This window comes from Mesoplodon bidens (genome assembly GCF_964165515.1).
Source record: "Mesoplodon bidens genome assembly, chromosome: Y".
Classification (NCBI taxonomy): Eukaryota; Metazoa; Chordata; class Mammalia; order Artiodactyla; family Ziphiidae; genus Mesoplodon; species Mesoplodon bidens.
Window position 1 is genome coordinate 25,327,410 of NC_138180.1, and position 9,565 is coordinate 25,336,974.

The following is a 9,565-nucleotide window of genomic DNA, read 5'->3' on the forward strand; positions in this document are numbered from 1 at the left end:
GATTTATGGACGTGGGGACAAGGCTGGGAGGAAGATAAAGCCAGGATTATTTAGCTCCCTCCATACAGGCCACTCACAGAGACGAGTGTGTGTGTGGTGGGGCGGGGGGCTTAGGTGGTGGAAGGCAATCACTGGTAGTAAGGGGAGGCCTGACTCTGATGAGGGGCCCTTAGGAATAATGGGAGCCTGGACACGGATGGACACCTTATCAGGGAGAGAGGCCCTGTCGATATGGAAACAGCCGGCATGGAGAATGGCTCCCAGCCCGAATGGCAGCGGCAGCGGCAGAATCAGGAGGGCAGGACGGTGGCTTCGGTTTAAATCTTTAACTCACCAGCTGGCTAGGCAGCGGCAGCAGGGGTGCGGTGGGGGATGTTGCGACCGGAGCCCTGGAGAGCAGTGCCCAGTCCGCTTGACAAACAGCTCATCAGGCCCCGCAGAAGCTCCAGCTTCTGCTCCCGAGGGTGCGCTGAGCTGTGTGGGGACCCGACACAGGCATGAGGCGGGGCGGGGGCTCCCGGCTTCCCCGCGACCGGTTCTCCTGGACTGAGCCTCGTCCATGCCCTGGGCGGGTGCGCGGTATCCCAAGCCCTTCGCCTCCGCTCCCTCCACCACATGTGCAGCCAGGGGAAAAAGTAGAAACAACCCCTGCACATCCTGGAAAGAGAAGGCAGAGCAGGGCGGGGCGGGGCGGGGCTGACCCCACTGACTCCGCCCCTTGGACGCTCCTACCCTCTCGTGGAAGGCTCCGCCCTTTAAGAGGCGGTTAGAGGCGGTTTACAGGCGGTTTACAGGCGTTCTTTAGAGGCTCAGCCCTTTTAAAGGCGGTTAGAGGCGGTTAGAGGCGGTTTACAGGCGCTTTACAGGCGGTTTTTAGAGGCGGTTCCTCCAATCCACGCCCCCTAAGAGGCCCCTCCCCTCCCGCTTCTCCCGCCCCAGAGAACTCGCGCCCTCCCCGCCCCTTCCCCACCAACCGGGAGCGGCTATGTTCCTCTTCCGCAGAACCCCGCCTCCACTCACGCCTCCTCCTCCTCCTCCTCCTCAGCTTCCTGCATCACCTTGTATCTCCTCAATCCCGACATGTCCTGGGTTCCCAACGTCTCCTGGTGAGCGGCATGATTGGATCAAGGATTCCCCAAATCCTTGGGAGGATCCCCTTCTCTGTCATTCTCTGGACCAGTCTGAATTGTTCTCAGATAATATGAGACAGGTGCCCCCGGGAAGACTCAGTTGCCACATTGGGACAGGGTTGGATTGAAGATTTGGGAGGCACTAGTCGTTAAGGGATTGGGTGGTAGGGCCCCTCGGGGGCATGGGGCATTTAGGAGGTTAGAGCCAAAGGCCTTCGAGGTCATGGGGCTGGGATATTTGGGGTCCCGCGTGAGGATTTTCGGGGATTGTGGTCACCCGGATGGGGGTTGAGGGTTAGGCACAGCCTAAATGCCCACCCTCTCTGGCTCCACCCTGGAAACACGCCGGTGCATTAGGTCACAAAGACAGCATCATGCACTAGGGGTGGGGCTTACCTATTACCAGGAAGGGGCGGAGCCAGGGCATTTCTTCAGAGGAGGGGTAGTCCAGAAGGTGGAGCCAGAGCCTATCAATAAAGAGGTGGAGTTAGGGTTTGTTACAAAGAGGCAGGGCACCGACCCTCTTTTATAAGGGTGGAGTCAGATTTCAGAGCTGCACCCTGGGAAGACGGAGACCTCAGCACCAGGCAGCAAGAAAAGAGCTTTGGGACGCTGTCCAGTACTGTTTTGCCAATCCCCTCTCCTCTCTGTCTTCCTGGCTTCTGCTCCGACAATTACCTTTCTTGTCTGCCCCATTCTGTTTGTACGATTCTGGGCAGAGGAGGAATAGGGCTCCAGAGAGGGCCCAGTCTAGACAGGCCAGGCTATGGGAACACTTGTTGGCTGAGTGGCCTTGGCCCAGTCACTTCATGGTTAGAGGGTCACAGCCCTTCCTCTCTGAGCTGAGACCTCCTTTCATGTGATTTCTGTTCCTGCAGTCACTAATCAACAAATATTTATCGAGGGACTACTAGGTGCCGGGTGATGTGCTTGGGCATGAGGATACAGCAGAGAAGACAGGCACAGACTCTTCCCTCAGAGAGCTTGTCATCTGGGTTGGACAGGGCAGGGGAATCAAAAGAGACAATAAGATCACTACAATAGATGAAGCTGACTGGCTGGGGGCCGTGGAGCGTGCTTTGGCAAAGCCAAGAAAGAGCAATTAACCCAGTGTGGGAGGTTGGAAATAGCTGCCCTATTTGGTCTGGGGAGGGGGGAAGGGAGCCTTGTGGCTGGACGGTATGGGAGAGAATGACCAGAAATGAGTGAAATAAAAGTCCCCTCAGGCTGAAGTGTGGAGAATGGATTCACCTATCCTCTTCCCACCATTCCACACTCTTTTCCCCTCTCATACCTATCTTCCCCTGCCTGGGCTACATACAGACAGGTGACAGACAGATCCACGGATGCCAGTGGGAAGCATTGCAGTCTGGGCATGGAGAAGCTGTGCTTCCACCGCACTCACCCTCACTTACACTCACACTCACAGTGACACTCCTGCCCTGCTGCAGCTGGGTCAAGTCTGGTGCACGGGAAGAGGAGGCCTGGTCCCCAGGGCTTCAGTAATTCACATCCCTTCACTCAGATGCAGGGCTCTGTCTGTTGTATACTACACAATTTGGCTTTTGTCCCTGGTTCCTGAGAGGGAGGCTCTAAATCTTTGGAATACCTCAAGTAATACGAGTGTCTTTGTTATTTACGAGTCCCTCGGCTCACACCTGAGTTGATGCTAAGAGATGAGGTGACTTGGGCTGAGGCCTGGTCAGCAGAAAGACCAACCATATCATTGCAGAATTGGGGTTTTGAGCCAATCCGTCAGAGGAGATCGAGTCATGTTGCCAACAATTCATTTCTGCCTATGTATGAAATCTCAGTAAAAGCTCTGTACACCAAAGCTCATGGAACTTCCTGGTTGGTGAACATATTGATGTACTGGGAGGGTGACATGCCCTTTGTGTCTCCATGGGGAGAGAGCATGGGAGCTCTGCACTGAGACCCTCCTTGTGTGTCTTTTCATTTGGATGTTCCTGATATATGTACTTTATAAAAAACTAGTTGTCAGGAGAGCACTTCCGAGTTGTGTGAGTCATTCTAGTGAACCATTGGACCTGAGGGGGGTTTGAAGACCTCTGGACTTGTAGCTAGTTAGGCAGAAATGCAGGTGTCCTGGGGACCCCACTTGTGACTGGCAGTTCTAGTGGAGGCAGTCTTGTTGGGACTGTGCCCTTAAACCTGTGGAGTCTAACACTAGTTCTGGGTAGTCAGTGTCTGAATTGAATTGCAGTACACGGGTTGGTAGCAGAATACCTTTCCACTGAGTGCACTCCCCACTGTCTCCATCTATCTGGAACCTTTTCTCCCTTTCATAACTCCTTAGTAGCCTCCCTGTCCCCATTTCCCACTCTTTGTCTTTAGCTCTGAGAACCTCAGCACTCAACATTTTGGACAAGGGAAGTGGGTTGCATTGTCCCTGTTAGGGGAAGGTTTGCAGTGTCGTCCCCTTGAAGGCATTTGAACATGAGTTTTAAGGCTAGGGGTCAGAGCTTGGTTCAGGATTAGAGGTCAGAGACATATGGTTGCGGGGGCTCCCTCTTTCCCAGGTTTCTCCTTACTCCCACCTCTTCTCTGTGGTCCTAAGACTACTGGAGTGGGAAAGATGGGACCCAGCTGGTCCCCCAGATTACCTGAGGACAATGGCAAGTAGCAGGGTAAGACTGGGGAAGATCTCCTCCCAGGTCTCCATAGGCCTATCACAGTGACTACACATCCCTCATCTGAGGCCTACTCCTCTCTTTGACAAGCAGGGCTAAAGGGAAAGTTCTTTGGAAGCAGGTCCAGTTCCCATATCTCACATCTCAGGACTCTAGGGCTTCCCCCTCCTGGCCCAGCCAGTACTGTCCCTCTCCCCCATTATTTTCCTGTGCCCCAAGCTGAGTCAGAGAATTATCGACAGCATGAGGGGAACCCAGCTTAGAACAGCCCCTTCTGCCATGCCTTCCCTATCCTGGGAATTGAAAGGGGATTTCTGAGGACAGGGGCTGTTGAGCTCCCAGGGACACAAGGAAACTAGAGATGAGGGAGGGGAGCAAGTGTTTCCCCCACCTGATGAGAGGGACCCAAGAGACAGAGACCAGAGGAGGAGACCTCTCAGGAGCCACCAATTGTAGAGTGCTGTCCCTTTCCCGTTCCCAGCCCTAGAGCATATGATGTGACAAACTTAACTGTGACCCCTTTTTTTCTGCCTTATCTTTCCATCATCCATCCATCCATTTATCAATTGATCGATCCGTCCATCTATGTGTCCATATGTCTCCCCATCTTGGTCTCTTCATTGGTCCATTCTCCCATCTTTACTTTCATCTGTGTTTTCACATCTTTCTCTTCATTTATTCATCTGTATGTTTAACCATTAGCTGTGTATTTAATGCATCCATTCATCTATTTATCAGTTACGGTAATAATGGACATTTGTCGATACTTAAGTGCCATGCACAATGCTAAGAGCTCTAAAATCATTTTCTCATGACAAATATATGAAGTAGAATGTTGTGAGTGATGTTTTTGTTCATGCAGACACTTTTTTTATACTCCTTTTCCTGCTTCCTTTAGGGAAGTTCTCTCTCACTTCACGTGGTCTTTGTGGTTATGTTCACTATAGTGATCTGATCAGAGTACTCCATTCCCTGGGCACTGTAATATATTGAAGAACTGAGTATGTGTCACAAGTACAGTTCAAAGCTTTTCATGAGCTTTTATGTTAGGAGAAAGAGGCCCTGCGTTTTGGATCACTCACTATACAAATGTGGATTTGAGGCTTCCAGTGGTCATATTTTCTTCTGCTAGAAGATCACCTGTCTATAACCGGAATGAAGTCTCCACATAAAAACAATAGAGATAATTCGGGGCTTCCCTGGTGGTGCAGTGGTTGAGAGTCCACCTGACGATGCAGGGGACGCGGGTTCGTGCCCCGGTCCGGGAAGATCCCACATGCCGCAGAGCAGCTGTGACCATGAGCCCTGGCCACTGAGCCTGGGCGTCCAGAGCCTGTGCGCCACAACGGGAGAGGCCACAGCTGTGAGAGGCCTGCTTGCCACAAAAAAAAAAAAAAAATTAGAGAGAAGTCAAGTTAAAAGATGGAGATAACATAATTTGATTCCCTGAGTCCAACCAGTGCTGAAGTAGACCAAATCTTAATCTAGTTATGTGATATGACAAATTTAACTTTTTGCTTAAGCTACTTTAACTTGGGTTTTTTTCACTCACAATAGAAAGAGCCCTAGATAATGATCATTGTATTATTATCCCCATTTTACAGATGAGGAAACTAATATCCAGAAAGATTAATTTACCCCATGTTTCACCGCTTATAAATGGCAGAACATTGGTACATATTTGGGGCAAAACTCTGACATATTACCCATATATGTCTGTCCATCTGTTGGTTCAGTCCATCCATCTATCCATCCATCCCAGTTATTTATTTATCTGACTATCCTTCAATGCCAAGGCACCAAAGGCAATAAGACTTGCCAACTCCAATTTGAGGCTGGGTTTGGATCAGAGATTAGCAAACTTTTTTGTTAAAGGTTCAGCTAGGAAATAAGGTTTTGCAGGCCATACTGTCTCTGTAGTCACTTGTAAGCTTTGCTGTTGTAGCCCCAAAGCAGCCATAGACAATATGTAAATGAACAGGCATGGCTACATTCGAATAAAGTTTTATTTACAAAAACAGGCAACAGGCTGGCTGGGCCATAGTTTGCCAATCACTGATCTGGATCAGTGGGGAAAACACATACGTTCTGTCATTGTTGGGAACATGAGTAGGGAATGGAAACGTATATTCCTTGCATTTGCCATTACTAATGTAGTGGAAACAACAGGGTTTTTATACTCAAACTCTTGTATTTGAATCCGGTTTTAGAACCCTGGACAGTCGAGGGAACAGGATCTGTAAAATGGGAATAATATGTATCTTGTGAGGTGGTTCATGTGCCTGACACACAGTGGGTGCATTCAGTGGTGGTTAGGTCCATCCCCTTTTCTCATTCATCACCTCCCATATATTACCAGTATCAGGAGGCCTCTCTCTTTTTAGGGTGTCCTGGGATACAGTGAGGAGAGTTCAATCTGGCTTTCTGAGTTCAGGAGCCCAACTTCTAAGAATGTGCTTTCATACAAGTTATATAGATTAAGCTCTTGCAAACTCCAAAATTCTCTTCTTAGTAGCTCTACCCCAACTCTTGTCCATACTGTTCCACAACTGTAACCACTCCAGTGCCCAGCAAAACAAAAGGCTCTCTAGTCAACAGGCCCCATTAGACTGAGAGGCAGTTTAGGTACCTTCTTTTATCAAGTCCACCATTGATGATATTACCCTGTTCCCCAGGTGGCTTTTTAACCTATTTATTCCAAACAAATACTCTTCTCTGGGAGGAAGGATTGTGTCCATATGTGTCTTTGTGTCTGTGTGCCCATGACGGTTTGTGTGTAATTGTGTATGTGTGTCTATATGTCCCCTTGTGTCCGTACTGTGATTATATGCTTAACTATCTGTGGTGTGTCCTTGGTAGATGCGCGTGATTGGCTGTGTGATTGATTATATGCCTGTGTATGTGTGTGTGGGTATGGACGTATGTAAGTGGGTAAGGGTGTCCCCACTTTTGTGCTTGTGTGTATATGTGTGTTCTGTTTAATCCATCCCATTGTGGCTCTCAACCTCACAAGGCCTGCAGGGGGCATCCAGTGCACAGGGAAAGGGGATGCGAGTCCCCTGTCCTGTGCTCCAACCTCATGGGGCCTGCAGAGGGCATATAGTGTCTAGAGAAAAATAGATTGTGTTGCCTGTGGAAGTGGGGCTCTGGTCTGAGAAGCCTGGGCTCTCTTATTCCAGAAAGGAGCCTGGAAATGAGCAAGAAGCCTGATGACTCAGCTTCTGAAAGTCCCTGATCCTAGGAGGGGGTCGGCTTCACCCCGCAAATCCTTCTCCAAACCCTCTGTCCACATCCAGAGGTTCCTGACACAGCCTGCAGGGCAGAGCTTGTCCCTTTAGTCCAAGTGTGGGTAGGATATTGCACAGCACTTCTGGAGGTGACTGGACATCAGGATGGGGGGGGAAGTCTTGAGCAATAGTGCACCCTCCTTCTCTGCCTCCTGCCCTCAGCATCTTGAAGGACTGCCTCAGTCACTGCCAGGATTTCCTGAACACCCCCTCTCTTTCATTTTCTGCAGTTTGGGCCACTCTGGGCCCCAGGATTTCTGGGCCTGGACTGAGCCTTCTCAGGAGACGTGCAGGAAACAAGGGCCTCTGAAACCAAGCAGAAGGTGACCTGTGTCGCTGGTGATGAGCCTGGTGGGTAGGGTGGCCAGAGGGAAGGCAAGGGAGTCTCCATGTAACAGGGAGCTCTGCAGAGCCTTGAGGATGGGTGAGGCAGGAGGTAGGACATTCCAGGTGGAATGAACAGCAAGCACAGAGGCTCAGGAGGGACAGGGCTTTGTGATTAATCCTGATGTGGGTGAGGCAGCGGAAAGCAAGTGGTGTGAGAAGCTATGTATGTGGGGGTAATCCCTGGGTACTTGGGGCACCTCCTAGTGATGCCATGCCCAGTGGTCAAAGTTCATGGAAGACCCCTGTAACCTTAATCAGGCAGGACCATCAGGGACCAGTATTCCCTAGGCATGAAGGTTTGGGTCCCTTAGCAGGCATAGAATGTCAACCAGCTGAAGTGCCAGTTGGAGGTAAAGGGAATGAATCATAGAGGAAGTGTGGCAAACAGAATTTAAGATTCCTCCCTCCTGGTGTGCATATCCTGTATAATCTCGCTTTGAGGGGATCCCCTTGGCCTCCTGGCTTGTGAATATGATGGGATATCAGTGATGTGGTTAGGTTATGCTATATGGCCAAAATGAAGGAGCTTTGCAGATGTAATTAAGGACGCAAAATCAGTTGACTTTGAGTTAGTTGAAAGGGAGATTACCCTGGGTGGGCCTGACCTAATCAGGCGAGCCCTTTAAAAAAGTGTCTAGGGCTAAGAAACAAAAAGCAGCAACAGGGAGGAAGATGGTGGAAGAGTAAGACACGGAGATCACCTTCCTCCCCACAGATACATCAGAAATTCATCTACACGTGGAACAACTCCTACAGAACACCTACTGAACGATGACAGAAGACCTCAGACCCCCCAAAAGGCAAGAAACTCCCCACATACCTGGGTAGGGCAAAAGAAAAAAAGAATAAACAGAAACAAAAGGATAGGGAAGGGACCTGCACCAGTGGGAGGGAGCTGTGAAGGAGGAAAGGTTCCACACACTAGAAGGCCTTTCACGGGCGGAGACTGCGGGTGGCGGAGGGGGAAAGCTTCAGAGTAGCGGAGGAGATCACAGCAACAGGGGTGTGGAGGGCAAAGCGGAGAGATTCTGGCACAGAGGATCAGTGCCCTCAGGCACACACCAGCCCGAGAGGCTTGTCTGCTCGGCCGCCGGGGAGGGTGGGGCTGGGAGCTGAGGCTCGGGTATCGGGTTTCAGTCGGAGCACAGGGAGAGGACTGGGGCTGGTGGCAGGAAGAGAGCCTGAAGGGGTTAGTGCACCATGGCTAACGCGGAGGGAGTCTGCGGAAAAAGTCTCGAGCTGCGTTTCCTGGTGCGCAAGGAGAGGGCATTAAGAGCGCTGCTTAAAGAAGCTCCAGAGACAGACGCGAGCCACGGCTAAAGGCACAGACACCGGAGATGGGCGTGGGATGCTGGAGTTCCTGCTGCTGCTGCCACAAGGCCTGTGTGCGAGCGCAGGTCACTGTCTACCCCGCCTTCTGGGGAGGCTGTGCAGCCCGCCACTGCTGGGGTCCCGGGACCCTGGGATGGCTTCCCCAGGAAAGTGCACGGAGCCACCTTGGGCTGCTGCAACATCACGCCAGCCTCTGCTGCCGCAGGCCCGACCCGCACTGCGTGCCCCTCCCTCCCTTCTGCCTGAGTGAGCCAGAGCCCCCGAATCAGCGGCTCCTTTAAACCCATCCTGTCTGAGCGAAGCACGGACGCCCTTTGGTGACCTATGTGCAGAGGCGGGGCCAGGTCCAAGGCTGAGACTGGGGAGCTGTGAGAGCAGAGAAGAGACAGGGAAATCTCTCTGTGCAGCCTCGGAGGCAGCAGATTAAAGCTCCACGGTCCACTTGATGTGCCCTGTGTCTGTGGAGTGCATGAATGGACAGAGAATCATCCCAAATTGAAGAGGTGGACTTTGAGGGCAAGATTTAAGACTTTTTCCCCTTTCCCTCTTTTTACAACAAACTATCCCAAATTAAGGATGTGGACTTTGAGAGCTAGATTTCAGACTTTTTCCCCTTTTCCTCTTTTTACAACGAATTATCCCAAATTGAGGAGGTGGACTTTGAGAGCAAGATTTTCGATTTTTTTCCCTGTTCTCTTTTTGTGAATTTGTATGTGTATGCTTCTGTGTGAGATTTTCTCTGTATAGCTTGGCTTCCACCATATGTCCCAGGGTTCTA